This window comes from Anser brachyrhynchus, assembly GCF_964034855.1.
Source record: "Anser brachyrhynchus genome assembly, chromosome: 2".
Taxonomy (NCBI): Eukaryota; Metazoa; Chordata; class Aves; order Anseriformes; family Anatidae; genus Anser; species Anser brachyrhynchus.
The window spans coordinates 104,837,567-104,854,520 of record NC_137695.1 but is presented as its reverse complement, the minus strand read 5'-3'; the positions used below and the strand labels follow the sequence as shown (position 1 = coordinate 104,854,520).

The window sequence follows — 16,954 nt, the reverse complement described above, 5'->3', positions numbered from 1 at the left end:
ATTGAGCAAATGCAACTATAATTATTATTAGTTACATTTGTCTTACATGTAGACCTATAGCCCCAGATAAAAGGTTAATGTGGTGGATATGCATCAAAAGGAAGATAAATCTGACATAAACATTTTAAGAAACACTGTGTCTGGAGTATTCATTTGCATTAAGGTGTTTTAACACCAAAAGAAAAGAAAATATATACCACAACCAATGCATTTTTCAATGCAGTCCTGGTTTCAGTTGAGGCACACCTGAAGATATTTACATTTAGTTTAGGTTTGTCTTCAAACACTTCAAAATACCAGTTCAGGTTTAACTTTAAGAAAAGAACAATAGTTCAGAGCAGTTTTTAGATATTTGCCTCTGATTATTAACAAAAGCTTGGAGCAGTTGTAACTACATCAAGTCAATGGCTCTGTGACAGTTTTTGGCAGTTGAAGAGCTTATCAGTCTTTCTCCACTATTGCTTGATTTTGAAAAGTGCAGACTATAATACTGCTGCTCATGATATTCACCATACAAATGCAATCAAATAATTTACACCTCCCAGTTGGTAAAAATAGTGTTGTTAACTTTACACTCTGTGGTACACACCAAGAAATACTGAGGAGCTGTACAATTTCTAGCTATCTGTTCATGTCATACCTTGCACTAAGAGACTGATTTCTGTATTATTAGGTGTCAAGGCTTTTCCTGTTGTGTAACTTATGGTCTCTTGAGCCTTTACTGGCAAAACAATCAATTACTGGTGGTGTGGGTTGAAAACAGGTGAGTGAAACTGTCACTGAGTAGTTTAGTTGCAAGTGTAAGCAAGGTCAAAATATGTTCAGTACAATTCAGAATCCATGTACTTTAACCTCCAATAATTATTCTCCATCACTTAAAATGAATGCTAAGAAGCTGTGCATTAATAATATTAAGAATATGGCAATGAAAAAGACAAAAAAACAAAAAGTGTTACAACTAATGTAAGTGTGAAAATTGTCCATATGTTCTCCACTTCCCAGAAGCTTTTTTAAAAAAAAGTCCACATTCTACAACAGCTCCAATTAAAGGACATCCCATTGGGAAAAAGGCTGAAGAATTATGCATATCCTAGTTTTTGAAAAACAAAACCATATTCAGTTTGTTATGAAGTTAACTTAGTCTAGATGGATTAATGTATGGACTACAGTGACAAAATCATGATGAGAAAAGGCATCTAACCAGGCATCTCACAAGCCAGACCTGTATAACACATAAACACATGCAATAAATAATTCTATTGAAAAGCATTGGAAAAATGTTGATTAATTAAAAAAAAAATCACATGCAATACTGTAAACCTTAAATGAACCGCTTGCTTTGTGTCACATTAAGGTAGACAAAGGAATGAATACAGCTCTTGATTTTACATACCACATCTTCAGATAGTTGAATTCTGTCAGGCAGACCCATTTCTAAGTCTTGTTCACTGGAACAAGTACTAAACCAGAGATCACGGAATAGTGGCTCACCTAGCAAAACTAATACTAGCTGCATTCAGTATTCTGTTAAAGAGGACATCTGAAGGCAGCTGATCATAGCTTAAGCTTAAGGTCATAGCTGTGGTTTACTCATCTTCTTTCTGGTTCCCATTTGACCAAACATCACTTTTGGCCTGAGAATGCATTAGGAGTTTTAAACAGGTCTGGATGTGGCAAATGACTAACGGGAAGCAAACAGGCACTCAGAGCACTAAGATTGCTATATTGGGTGACCCGACCAGAGCTTGGTTCAAGAACCAGAAGAGGTCATCTGAGAACCTAAAATCCTTGCCTTGATCTGCTAAAGCTGCAGAACCTTTCAAGTCAGGTCTCTTCCTGTGTGGGTGCTGCCAAGCGGTGACAATGACAACAGCCAGGCCCCTCTCTCTGAATCTTTAGCACAAACATAAGGCTTTGTGGGGAATATTTTCAGGAGACAATTTCAACTAATAGAATTGTCACGCAGGGTCTCTCCTTGTCTGACTCCTCTCCCTGTCCCTTCACTAAGGCAGAGTAACCTCAGTCTCAGAGATGACCATGGATAGAGATTAGTCTGTTGCTAACAACACCACTTTGGTATTATAAGCAGTGAAAAATGAGATGAGCAGAGGAGATGTTGAATCAAGTATTTTGGAATTATGTCAGCACAAGCAGGTCTATGCCTATACCTATGCCTATGCCTATGTCTATGGGGGGTGTGCTTACATATATATGTATATAGAGAGGGTGATTAAACATAAGTATGTATATAACTATTTATATGTGCAACTGCATATATATTACATATATACACATATATGTGTACATCTAAACACCTTTTATCTTTTTGCACAGAGAACAGAGAAAATGAATACTATAGATATATTCAGACTTCTGTGAAACTGTATAACTTTTTTTTTTTTTTTTAGCAAATATGAGTTTGGAGCACAGTATAAAGTATGGCTATAAAATCCTGAGAAAGAGGGGTTTATGATGTAAGGCTAATACAACCCTCACAATAATGTTGTGAAAGCAATGTTATAATATCAGTACTATGGCTGGTAAAAGTGGAATTATTTTTAGGTTATCTCCAAAGTCAATCTGAGAGCAATACCATGTGTATAAATGCCTGCTATAAGAAAATAAACTAGCTTTATTTTAGAGGACGAATGTATTGGTCCTACAGTGAAGTCATGGAATCTGACAGCACTGTAACATGGACCATTGTAAAGTTATGTCTTTGGCATACTCTGAAAAGTTGTTGCTCTTTATTAGCATATTTAATAAATGTTTGTTTTAATTAATAGAATATACTGATTCAAAATGATGCTTTCAAGGTACAATGAATGACAGTTATATCTGTTGTAACAGAATCTATTACTTTTTAAATTAATTTGCTTTTTCAAAGAAACAGAGTCTATATGAGTAACCAGAGTACTCTAATGAGTAGCCAGAGATGGTCTGGATGTGTGGCACACACATACAGCCTCACAGAAGTGGAATGGATAAGACTGCCATTTCAAGTTGCTTCCAGCTTACTCTCCTTTGTTTCTCTGAAGTGTGATCTCTACTTTACAAAGCAGTACAAAATAATGGCCAGAAATCAACATTTTTAAGCCCAATTTTGAAAATGAATATAGTATTTAAAGAAGTATTTCTGCCCTCTATTTTCATGTAATGATGCCCCTTATAAATATCTCTTTTTGAAAAAGATGGACTTCTCAGGCATATAGAAAACACTCACAAATTTGAATGTAAAAGGTTTTTTCACACATGGTAACTCTGGGGAGCTTCTTAGAGAAGAGACTTTTAAAAGACCAATAGCAATGTAGCACTGCTTTACAAGTACATAAACACAATTTAACACATAGTAATCTAAACTCCAGGTGTTTTGTGGCTGCTGACAATTTTTCTGAACTCAGGAAATAACAGGCAATAAATTTGGCCACAGTGGTTAAAATGTGTACTGTTAATTGTTGATTTTGTGGGGGTTTTCTCCCGGTCTCATGCTTTTCCCCAGTAATGTGTCTAATTTCCTTGGATAATGTTCTGATGACACTAACATCCACAGTAGATTTACTTAATTTCCCTGCTTTTTGCTGAGACTTTTATGGTGTAATGAAAGCATTTGTTTCACGGTGTCCCTAGAGACCTGCTTTGAATTGACCTGTTAGCCAGAGCTTTATTATGGACAAAGGCTAAATCAGGATAATATAGAAAACTTTATTCATTACTACTGCCTTAGCTTCATGTTCAGCTGGAGAGCCACGTAATTGTCATAATTTACATATATCTGAAACAAGGCATGGAACACATTTTGAAGAATATTCTTTTTCTACTCACTTTCATCTAAGCAGCACCCTGGCTCTGGGAAGCTGTTTACTAACAACTCTCTGGGAGCATGAGTGTTTGGGGCCCTCTCACACCACACACAAGGCTTGTTCTTCTGATCAGGAGGCTTAGCAGGGTGCAGGGTCATTGGAAGAGGTGAGAAACAGAAGAACACTCAATTTCCCCCATGTCACAGTATGAAAGACAGTAGGGGTGAATTTTCCTCCTGATAAGCCACAGGAGCACATTGGTGTCCTCTGAAGGACAACATTTTTATCTTTGAGCTGGAAACCAAAACTACCCAGAACCACACAACTATTCAAAGAGCCCTGATTACTGTAATGGGGGTGCACAAACAGAATTACTTTAAAAAAAAGATTCCAGACCTCTTCTGCATGCAGACTTAGTGCAACCCTTGGTATGTCACCTGACACCGCCAGCTGAGATTGGGAATTTCTGTTTCATTGGAAATTCCTGATCTTTATCACAATTCACCCCACCTCCCCAAACTGTAAAATAATTTGTGTTTCTTTTGAAGTTTCAACATGTTATTTGATCAGAATGTTTCAACAAATGATGGGGACATTTACTAGCAAGATTCATGCTTTCATTAAAAATTTAGTCAGTGGAGGCCAATGTATAATTGACCTCAATATTCCCAGTTAGGTTTGTATCATCTCTAGTAGACCCCCTGTGACAGCTTCCATCTAACCCTCTCCTGTTGGTTGTGTTTCTCCAGTTGTTTTATACTTTGTCTATCTCTGTCTTTCCCCTGCTGTGACTGAACAAAATGTTTCTAATCAGAGGGAGAGAGGGAGCCTTTACCACCTGCTCTGCCCTGCCCTGCTCAGGGAATCCTCTGTAGGAGGATGGGAGGGACTTGGGGAAAAAGCCTCTCTCACCATTTATGTAGATGTGACATTTTATCTGGCAGAAGCACAGACAGCAGGGGCCGATGCCTGACTGTCACTCCAGATGAACACTTGGTTGGCGTGTGAGTGAGAAAGCGCCTCTCAAGCCTCAGTTATTACAACACACACACACACAGTCCAACTGTGCTGGTGGCTCTGAAACTCTCCAGGCTAACCCTCTGGTGACCAAACACAGACAGAAGGACTTCAGTATGATGAAGATCTGCTTCTCAAACACAGAGTCATTAGTCCTTTCCAGTTCAGCTGGTTTTACGTAATGTATCCCGGAACTAGTATCATTTGAGAAACTAGTATAATTGGGATCCCAAGGCTTGGGATCCACTTCCCGAAAGAAACACATGGGTATGGACTGTAAGCAGTACTCCAGGTATGACCACTGCTTAAATGAGTGTCCAGAACTGGCCTGTGCTGTTCCTGGTAAGATCACTAGCACCATGACCTTAGGAAAGAGAGCAAGAATGCTAGAATGGACTTCTCTTCATATTCTTGAGCATATGCAGAGCCTTTATTGATATCTGCATGGAACCAAAGCCCTCCTCCACCCCCAGTAATGCCTGCAGAAGAAAGCCTTACAAGTTTTGAAGGGTTAAATCCTAGCTTAGGAAAACATCACCACCTGGCAAATGTTTGAGGAAATGAAGCCAATTTAAACCAAATGACATGGAAAGATTGTTTGAAAATAAGATATCTTAACATGAGAATGCAATGAATACAACTTTGGCAGTTTCTGGGAAAACACAGTTAGACATTACTTTGACTTGCTATTTCTAAAATATATATAGATTTTAATTTAGTATCATGCTTGTAAAGCAGATCACAGATACAAACTTCTGCTTTAACTAGAATAAGCTTAGATCAAAACACTTGGGAAAAAGGTAGGAAAGGATAATGTGTGCCATTGTCCATTTTACTCTCTGTTAGTGTCTTCCCATAGCATCTATTATCTGCCTTTACCTGTTTGTAAAATGCATTTGTTTAAACATTCAAATAATATTGTAGATCTTTCCACTAATTTGTAACAAATATAACACATGGTTTTATATTTTATTGACGTACCATATTATTTGCACCAGTTTTAATTTCTGGTTAATCCTAAAATTCTTAAAAATAGAAAGAATTTAGTAATAGCCACATTCCTCAGATACATTCATTAATAAGACTTTTTTTTTTTTTTTTCTGTTGTCTTTGAACTACCAAAAAGAAATCAAGCAAAGGATTTCTGTGGTGGTGGTGTTCTTATGATTTATTTTTTCTTCTTAGCTTATGGAATGAAATTTGAATTACCTTTCTCTTCAAATGGGTTTATAACAGAACCTGCAAGAGTACCATAATTCTACGGCATTACATTCATGGAAAAAAATGAAGTTGTGTTGTTTTTTTCCAAATGGTATTTTGTCATAGTGAGACCTCCAGCAAGGTATTATATGTTGGCTTGTTCCAAGATCCACCTTTGCTTTTTTTTTTTTTTTTTTTTTGAGCAATGGTATATTTTGCTATTTTTTCATATATTTTTTTTGAAGAAAAAGGAAGACAAGATAAAATCTAGAACTTGAACATTGCTCAACTGATGGAAAATGACAAAAGGCTGATGAATATAGGAGCTGATTTAGAGTTCAAAAGTATTTGGAAGAGGTATGAATACAGATTACTATAGGGAAAAGGGAAAAAGAGTGGTGTTTCTGTGCCAGAACTGAATGAGTGACTATCTGCTTTTTGGGCATGCTTGAACAGTATGGTGTGACAGAACACCATACTGCTAAGAACAGGAATCATTGATTCTGAAAGAATCACAGACCTTGTTAAAGTGAATAGGTGTGCCACTCACTTTCTCTTTTGCAGACCACAGGCAGAACTGATTAAGTACCTTTATCTAATGAAATATCTGTAGATGGTAAAAGATTGCTATTGGAGGCATTAAAACAAATGGCTGGGACTGTGCAGGCTTAATACAGATAAAATCAAATCATTAAAAGCATGTTTTATTGAAATACGTGAATTAGAGTGGGGAAGGCAGAAAATGGAATTCTGAGAAGTGTTTCTGAAGATAGACAGTTCCTCAAGTACTGAATTTATTGTAGATGCATACAGGAGACTTGTGATTAAGAAAATGACCATTTTGCTTGCTTTCTACTATATTCAAGAAAACCAGACTTTGCATACAGATCTAATAAGTGAGTGATATTAGACCAAAAGCATTTTAGTCTTTTATGTAAAGGAAACTGAGTCCAGCATAATCACTGATTCAGCACTCAAGTGAAAAGAAAAACTATACAGCAGCATTTTTCTTAGAAAACATATAGTTAGCCCAGAAACATACAGATTAGATCCAAAAGATAAGTTTAAATAATTCTTAGATCCAATTATGTTTGAATAATTTCCTCCTGTTGACTTTACATAAATATGAAGGGATAAATAGGTATCTGCTCATTTCAGACTCTTCCCTTCATCATGGTACTTATCTGTATCTGCTTTAGAAACAGTGGGAGTAAGAAAACAAAACCAAAAATAGATCGGCATTATTTATCATTGCAGTGGTGAATTGGAGAATAATTTTCCCCACAATAACTGTTCTTAAAATAAAAGTTGATGCACTGGCATTTTAATTAATCACTTCCAATTAAATCCCTGTTGTTTTTGTTTGTTTGTTTGTTTGTTTGTTTGTTTTTCTTTAGGTGGGAAATTGTATCAGTCATCCCAGAAAGGATACATTCTCAAATGATGTTTGACTTTGTAAACTGAAGTTATGAGGAAAAAGAAGGAGCCAGTCCTAGATGTAAACTGGACATTTTATATCCTGCCCAAGATCCAAAATGTGGAAATGTCAAACACCCCTAATTACAGAACTGCCCAAGAGCCAGCTATCTTCTAAACATATTTTTATTCATTTCTTTTTCCTTTCCTTAGTCTTGCAACTGTGTGGTACAGAAGAGAAAAAACAGTCAAGCAGATGAACTGGAAATATAAGAATTAGGAACAGCTAACATATTTCTGCAGTTCTTTTGCTGTATGTGCTCTGTCCTGTGCTGGTTAGTGGCTCCCTTTGAACATCACCCAAATTCTGTCCCTTGTTTCATCTAACTGACTTCTTCTTCCTTGGTGTCTTGTAATCTACAACTAACTTCCTCCTACTTTTCTCCTCCTCCCTTGGTTAGTTCATTAAACAACATCCACCATAATTATGGTACTGACACTGCTTGACAACTCTCTCTGTTCTTTCAGCATGCGTGAGCAAGTGTTTTTCAATAGTCCTCTTTCTGGGGCAGGGACGGTCTAACTTTTCCATATTTTGAAGTACTTAACAGATGGCTCCATTCTCAGTTTTTTTTTTTTAATCCCTAAAACACTTATCTAAGAACTTATTATGTTCTTCTCTATGTTCAAAGCTGAACTGAAAGTATCTTTTTACTATATCTGGAGCTTAAATTCAGCAAAGCAGTGAAACACTGACTTTAAACATCACTAATGGCCCTGAATACCATAGCAGTACTTGTATGAGTAAAATTACAGTTATGATGTATGCTCTTGAAATGCCTACTCTTTCCAGGGAAGGTGTCCTAGTAATTTTGCAGCATGATATGAAACCCACAAATTCATTTCTTAAAAAAAAATCATATTGAAACAGAAAGATAATGACATTCTTTGATCCATTAATAATGTTTGTATTTTGTGGTCTTTGACACCCATGATTTTTTTTTTCTCATTTGCTATTATATCAAAACACTATATTTTTCCAAAGAGGTGAAAATCTGCACAATATTTTTCTAAAATATATTATTTTTAAGGAACTTATCCTGTATTATTTGCTGGAAAGTCTGCTGTAAACAATTATCTTCTCTGAGGTGAGTTACTAATTTGTTCATTTTTTAAAAGAATACTTTTAAAATTATTTCAAATCTTTATAAAGGTTATTCAAAGTTACTCAGATTTTTATAAAAACAAATAACACGGAATTACGGAATAAAATAACCATTAAATTGAAGATACTTTTACTTTCAATGGAAGCTATTAGACTGATGGGAACAATTAGTATATCCAACTGAATGACTATGCATAAAGTAGGAAAAATTGCATAGGTAAAATAAGAGAATTAACATTATTTAATATGCAACTATTAATCAGTTATTAGTTTGCATCAAATGGTTTTTGAATGTTTGAACATCTGTAAAAATGATTCAAGACAAGGTAGTCACCAGCAATGGCTGCTAGTGGTGCTATGGTGCTGTGGTGTTCTACATGAGAACAGGATCATTCATTCCTTAAGCACATGTCTGTTATGTTTATATTACATATTATCATAAAGTAGTGTAGCCTAAGTGGTAGATGGTTGCATTCTTATGCTGCAGAGCTTCCTGAACATTTTAAGCATTACTAAAGAAGCTATTCAATAAATTGAAAAATTTTGCTTATAATCATAAACCTCATATGAACAGAAAAATTACTGATAAGTAAGCTAAAAAATAAACGGTAGTGTGAGTGAAAGCAACCATGGTTTTTCATGCTTTATTATGCATGAACTGTGAAGTCCTTTATACAAATCCATATTTAAGATGAAAACTTTAGCAGGTACAATGTCACAAAGCCATGAAGAATTCTTATCCAAGTTAATCATTATTAGAAATGTGAATGATAAATACGAATTGTTTAAATATATTTAACTCGACCCACCCAAACTTGTATTGAGGAAGAAGTCACACAAAAAAGGAAGTCATTCTCAGGGTTCATTCACAGACCCATCTTTTTGTGGTATAAAGACAGCAGCAGAACCCTAAAATGTCTCAGTCGTAGTCACAATTTAACTCATGATGTATGAAAGCTAAGGTGAAAAACAATGAAAATTTAATCAAGAAGGGAGGGCTGTATTTCTGGGATTGAGCCCCTGATCAGACATAGGAGGGGAGCAAAACTCTGCCAAACGTGTGGGGATTAAAAATGCTGACAGAATAAGCTGAGAAACAACAGCTAGCTTATATATATATATTAAAAAAAAAAAAAAAAAGTTAAATTGCTGAAGCCTTTTGTCTTGCAGTTGAGACCTTTCTCATATGGGGCTAAGGCCCTTGTCTCTTAGACAATACATGCAGAGCACTATTGTATACCATCAGGAAAAAGGCTGGAGAGTATGAATGGGGGGGGACCTTCACTGCAAATGTGAGGACATATCACATGTGTTGAAACATGGGAAATCAAACAGAACTATGGGTAATTTTATATCCAGGATGCAAATATTATTCACCTAAAATCTATTGTAAATCTGTTTTGCTGTTATATCAGAATCACTTTATATTCAGATAAATATGGTATATAACAAAAGGCAAAACGGGGTCACTGTTAGTAGTGAATATAAATTAGAAATTAAGAATGGTAGAAAGCTGATGAAGAAAAAAGAAAAAATAAGGAAATGCTTACAACCTACAATATGAGATTTTAACTACATCAAGAACAAAAGGAATCCTAACAATATTACTTTTCCCTTACTAGACTGAAATATTGCAAATAATATATCTTTCCACTTCATATTGAAAAAATATATCTTCTGTTTATTTGAAAAAATGAAATAAATCCAGTCATTTCATATGCTGCTGATGAAATACTTTTCACACTAATAGTAAATCAAAAGCTGCAGCTCCTATAACTAGCTATTTTTAAAATAACAGATCTGGCCAACCTCCTGTCCCAAGGAGTAAAAAACAAAAAGGATGAAAGTCTTCCTTGATTCTCTGTATTGATTTCTAATACAAATTAAAACTGTTAGGAAATTCCACATATTTGAAAAGCAGTTAAAACCAAACCAAACCAAAAGAACAACAGCAACAAAAAACCAACCAACCACCATCACAACAAGAGATAATGCAGTGTTTTATTAAATAAATAAATAAATTCAAATGTGATGATTCCATTAACTATATAATTCTCACATTGATTCTGAGCAAACTAATCAACTGAGCAAACTTGTCTAGGTGAAACTTGATTTATAAAACATGCTAAAGAGAAAACAGTTAGCTCAGATTAACATTAATTTAAGGAAACCAGATATTGCCCAAAATAAAATAATATCTATTTCTGTTGAGTTTACAAGTTAAACTGATGGAGGGATAAATATATATTTTTTATTTATGATTTATTTTTATTTATTTTATTTATGATGATTGAAAAAGTCACTGGCTTTTATTTCTGTTGCGAGTTAAACCATGTAGTGGCTAAGCACCAACTCAGCTGCTCATTCACTCCCCCCACAGCCCCAGTGAGAAGACTGTGCAGAGCAGAGTCCTCTGAAACAGCTCTTTCACATGCAATCATCCATCCACACAGTCGGACTGCTGGAGAAAAGTTTAAATTTGGCATTCTGGTAATCAAATATTTCCAAGAAGTCTTGGGAGTGGCTTTGCACAGCTAGAAGAGCCTGCTTGAACAATATAGATCCCATTATGGGACATTAACAACCATCTTGATATATCTTAGTGTGTCTAGCAGTTGCTGCTGCTGGCCATGGTAGCTTTTCTTTCTATTAGCACATGTCAAGTTCCTAATTTATTGTAAAAATTGTCACCATGATGCTGCTTTCCATTTTACAAGATGTACATGAATTTACTGTGGGCTGGAAGGACATCAGCTGACTTTTGTACACTGACTTGTAAGCTTTAGAACTGATGAAAGATTAGCTGATCTCTGCTATTTCTTGTAATTTAAAATGAAGCCTTTCTGAAATTCGCTTTAAACTTGACATGAAATATATATCTGAGGAAAATGGTCGCCTAATATTCAGAATGTTGTGCAGTTTAAAGGTGCAGTAAATCTACACTGAATGTGTGCTTTTTTTTGTTTGTGTAATGAAAAGCCAGATTTGAATTTAATTGCATGTTTTTACCAAAACATCACTTTATCATATTACTGAAGGTTATAAGTTAACCTTTTGTTGTTTACTGCTTTATCTTCTAAACAAGCAGGCTTGATTGCAGGCTGCTTTGTGTTGTCACTCTGAGACAAACACTTTGAGCTTGTTTATTCCTATTGACAACAGGTTTAAACAGGTTGGCATAGCTATACTGTGATCAAAGAAGTAATCACTCATGGAATGACAATGCACAGAACATTCACATTATGCACTGTGCTTTTATGGGTGCTGCACATTAAACTGAATATCATACTTGTAGGAGATCATTCAGAATCAGAAATGAAGAATCATAATGTAATTTGCACTGTCTGACTGGCTATCAGGAAATTATATGAATGATAGTGAAAGTTGGCACTATAACACTATATAAACCTCAATCATGACATCAGTTAAGCATGACTTTCTGATTGTGTACTGAAAACGTAGGAACGGTGAACCTCCTGAAGCAGAAACACTAGAAAAACGAGCACTTTATAAATCAGGGATCATTTAAGAGCATGTAGGTCTAATTGTTTATATCCAGCTATTGCTGGTGTGCTTTTTATAATTAAATGCCTACATTAGGATAGAAGAATTCTTAACAGGAATAAAATGATATTTTATTTGGTATGTACACAAAATAGTATGAATTACATTGAAGTCTAAAAGGGACTAGGAAGAAGCATTTATAACTCATCAAGGGAAAACCAAACATATGTAGTTAAAAAAAAGCACTCCCTGAAGCTGGTGGTTCAAAAGTTACATGTGGCTTTACTTTGTTCAGGGGTCAACCATTCTTACGTTTCAGTTTGCTTCCCTTTTCTAATCTAAAGTTAGCATTTTAACGGTCAGGAAGTTGGTCAAACAGAATGATCTTAGAGCAACTTGGTAGCCACTTAGCTGAGAATAAACTTAGCCCCTTCCCCATCTGTGTGATTTGAAAGAAGGGGCTCCCCCAGGGGGATCAGATCTAATCTTTACTGCTGAAGGTAGCTGGTTATGCTGTAAGTCTAGGAAGTCATGTTAGTTGCTTACGGTTGGGTATACTTTCCTCATGGTGCCCAGACTAACGTGCTGTAATTTGAAAGAACTTGCAACCTTCCCTTCATTTGTGCCTCAGTGCATCCACTTTCCAAGACAATAAGTCTGGATGTGACCTTCTTTCTGACTGATGCCCCTGAAGCGTCTGAGAGCTGGACTGGTACTAAGGCCAGCTTTCTGAAAATGGAGAGAATGGAAGTGTGAAAGACAATCATTTTGTGAAGCACTGAAGTAAAAAGGACTAGTCAGCATGAAAAGACTTCTGGATGACAAGGGTTTCAGCAATTCCTGACTTTTCCAGAGAAATGACCTAAAGAAAGAGCTAAGTCTTTTGGACTGAAATATTCTCTTTTAATCCAGTGCCTCAAAGTGCATCAAACATGTTCACCTTGGGGTTCCACAGCCAATATGCTCTAAATTTCCTCTCATGGTAAAAAGTTGAATTTGAGCAAACCCATCAGTATAATTCAAATAGAGAAAGTGTCACATGGGATTAGACCAATAATCAATCTAGACTGGTATCCTATAGTGGCCAACAACAGATGTTTCAGAGGAAAACCTCTGAAACCTCTGTAGTGGAAATTTTATAATGCAATGCAAGGGTTTCTTTCCATCCTAGGCAGGAAATCTTGAAATAAACTGCTCATTTCTTATAAAACACAAAATGAGATTGACATTTCACCTACTCTGAGGTAGGAGAGACATACATTGTGAAAAGTATTGCATCTTCATTCCCTTTGGTCATTCAGAAGGTGATTTTATAAACATTTGAATATTTGAATGCTACTGAAAAAAAAGGAAAAAAAAAAAAAAAAGGCAAAAAGGCTTTGTATTCTTACCAGCCTGGGACTTCTTATGCTGAGTTGCTGAGTTAGATCAGACTTGTGGGCAGCTTGAAGCAAGCATGAAGCATGCTCAACTCACAGGAAAGGACGCTCCTCCAAATTTGTGGGAAGATGAAATAATATGGTCTTTCTTGGGGTACTGCTAAGTCTGGTGATTCATTTCCTCAAACTATTGCAAACTGTGAATCATAACCAGTATTCTATCAGTCCTTTTGGATGCCATGGAAGTACTGTGCACTAGGTCTCTCACCTTGCTGTCTCACAACAATCTACAGATGTATAAGATATATGCTTTGATGAAGTTATTACCTCTTTATAATAAAAATCTCATCTGTAATTATGAGAAGCAAGTAAGCAATATTTTGATGTAGTGAAGCTTAACTCTTTAGTTTAATGGGAAATATAGAATATTTTGACCATTATTTTACACTCTTTAAATTGCTGCTACTTAGTGTAATGTACATTACCTTGCTGCAGTAACTAGAGATTAGCCAAACCTATGAGTTCAGCAAATCTGGGATGTATCCAAATCTGTAGATAGCTGAAGGGCATTTTGCCTATTTCATGTTGGAAAAGAGGCAAAGGCTTTAAAAAGAGTCCCCATTTTCTTAAAATGCATCTCTTCTTGAAATATTTGATTTAAATATGTATAAGAACTAGATTTCTTTATAGTCCTTATTAACCTTCAATTTAAATGAATAAGCAAGCTAATATGCCACCAATTTACTGCATATCTAAGTTCACTAGTACAAAATATATAAAATCTTAAATATTAAAGAAATCTGAACTCACTCCAAAAGTATCAGGAATTGGTGCTACTGCTACCAATAACTAACTAACTAACTAAATAAAAAATTAAGTGAGACATAAGGAAAAAATGTTGTGTTCTTGCTTTTCTGGTTACACAGAGAAAGGCTTCACAAACAGCATATCAGGAAGAAATAGAAGGCCCATTCCTGTAGAGGCATTAGGGGAATTGGAAGGTCAGATTGCCAGTGCATATCCTATGACACTCTTCCTTGCACTGGATTTTGTTTTCTTGATCAGCGCCATTTTCATATGGCACTAAGGGGAACTCAGAGACAGAAGGAAATGCATTTTACTATAGCTTAACTGCAAGACTTTGCTATTCTATATTTTAAGGTCACACGTGAATTAGCAGTATTGCTTGCTATATCTTGCTCTCTGGAACCATGAGATGCTTCTTGAGAGATTTTACATCAAAAGTGTTGAAAAGGAGAGGCCCATGGTGATCTGTAATTATTCTCAATTTTATGTACCCCTTTGACACCACTGTCTGTTATTAATAAAAGATAGAAATTTCAGAAGATGCTAGGATGTGCACAGTCTGTAAATGGAGGTACTTGAACATTGATTCACATTGATTAAACATTGATCAAACATTGATTCAAATGTTTGCAAATCCATTGGTCTTCATACTTGTACAAATACCCTTCTGATTTTCATCTTAAGGTGAAGTATGTATTAAACACAGGTTTCTAAATGCACTTTCTGGATTGCATTTGTTATGCTTCATCAAATAAGTGCAGATTAAGCTGCTCTGATTTTCTTCTATTCTGTCTCAATTACCCTGCTGACTTGTACATTTCCTAATTGTTAGTGGTAGATGTTACGATGTTGTTATGCAGATGCTTTATGTTGTGGCATAAAAGGTATAAAGAAGAAAAAAAAAATAAAGTCCTGCATATAAACAATAAGAAAGGCGAAAGTTTATCTGAGGAGTTCCAGTACAGTTTCTCCTAATGATTATAGTTTACAAGGCTTCCATAGGTATTAAACAAAGGAAGCCCTGAGAAAGTCCACTAATTTCTGATTTGGGTCTGAATATATGCACAGTGCAGAGATTGTTTGGAAGAGGTCAGAAACTTCCAGAAAGAGATTTGCTAGTTATTGCTTAATCCCAGTAGCCACTCTTGAATGATACGCTTTAAAATGGCCAGACTATGTGTGAAAAAACAGTATCTCTTACTTCCATCCTACTCCATTTCAGGCACATGTACAGAGGCAGAGACAGAGAACTAAGCTAGTCAAAGTGCAATGAAGAGAGAATACTTTAAATGTAATGACGAAAAATACCTGCAAATAATGAGCATGGGACTGAACAGTATCTGCTGCAAAAGAGTACCTCTGATCATTGCCTTTATAATCTGAGCTGTGTATCTGACATGTCCCAAAGCCTGTAACATTTTGAATACACCTTACACATTTCTATTTTAGCAAAACCGAGGAGTCCAGTCAGCTGTTAACCAAAATAGTTAATATTTTGTACCATAGAGACCTCAGCTAGTTTAATGGCAGCCTTCTGATACATTTGGAAATGGATGAAATACTGCCAAGCTCTGACAAGACACCCACTGTGTGTTAGGAGGTCTTCTGTAAAGGATGAAATACTATCTCTGAACAAAGATAAGTCACAAATTAGTTCATATGCATGCATTAAAGTACAGTGATAAAAGTTAATTTAAAATATATATAAGAAGAAGTGGGCCAATTTGTGTGATAAAATCAATGATATCTAGTAATGATTTTTCTTACAATTCATCTATAAACCTGTTTATTTTAAAGTATAATTTCAGTGTTTTCTGTATGTACTGAATGTTTTGTTCCATGGAGTAGATTTTGATATCTGAGAGGATGGTCAAATTAAAAAATTAATTCACCTGATTTTCTTAGAAAGTGAGGAAACGTGAGTGAAGAAACTGACAACCATAACATTTATATGGATATATTTTTATGTGTCTGAACACACATGTAGCACATACACAATCCCTAAACATGTTTTATAAAGATTCTCTGGTAAAACCTCTGATTTGCACTGTCCCCTAAGAGTCCGATAAAGCTGCAGCAGAGAGTATGTCACTTTTAATTATAAGGGAAATTGAAGACTGTCAAAGAGCACAAACAGAATATTATAGTATTAAATGGGTTTAAAGCTTCCAGATATGAAACAAGGACAAGAGGTTGCATTCAGTACTTAATATATAGTAAGCCGAATTCCTTTGCTTCACTGGACAAAATGTGCCTCAGGAAGTTACAAAAGATGTTTGATGTCATGTCTATGCATGTACATGTGGGTATACACATACATATACATAAACATATATGTACCAAATCCTCTTATCTTCTTCATGTCATTTTATGATATTCTCTTTGTTTTCATCCCTCTAGTCAGGAACATAACCTTTAATTTTGCTGGAATCCATATTCTGGTCTTTCTGAAGACTGCCTTGAGTCTAGCGTGGGCATGGGTGAAACAGACAGAAAAAGTGCTTTCATGCTTTGGAAATTACAGTATCAGCTTGCAACTGTTTATTGTCCTTCACTGGAGCTGATACAGCTCTAAGTCTCTTCAGGAGCTGAGATATATTTCCTGTCATGCTGCAAAGGTCAGAGTGAGGGCAGACAACACCATTTTTTGGTTTCTGAGGAAAAAT

The 16,954-nt window shown here is 35.6% G+C and overlaps 1 long non-coding RNA gene across 1 annotated transcript; it reads left to right on the top strand.

Moving 5' to 3' along the window:
* The first annotated feature begins 5,333 nt into the window (after positions 1-5,333).
* LOC308189615 lies at positions 5,334-8,518 on the top strand. The gene is made up of 3 exons (XR_013946474.1): positions 5,334-5,617; positions 6,263-6,374; positions 7,415-8,518. It is a non-coding gene; the product is annotated as an uncharacterized lncRNA (long non-coding RNA).
* Positions 8,519-16,954: the final 8,436 nt, after the last annotated feature.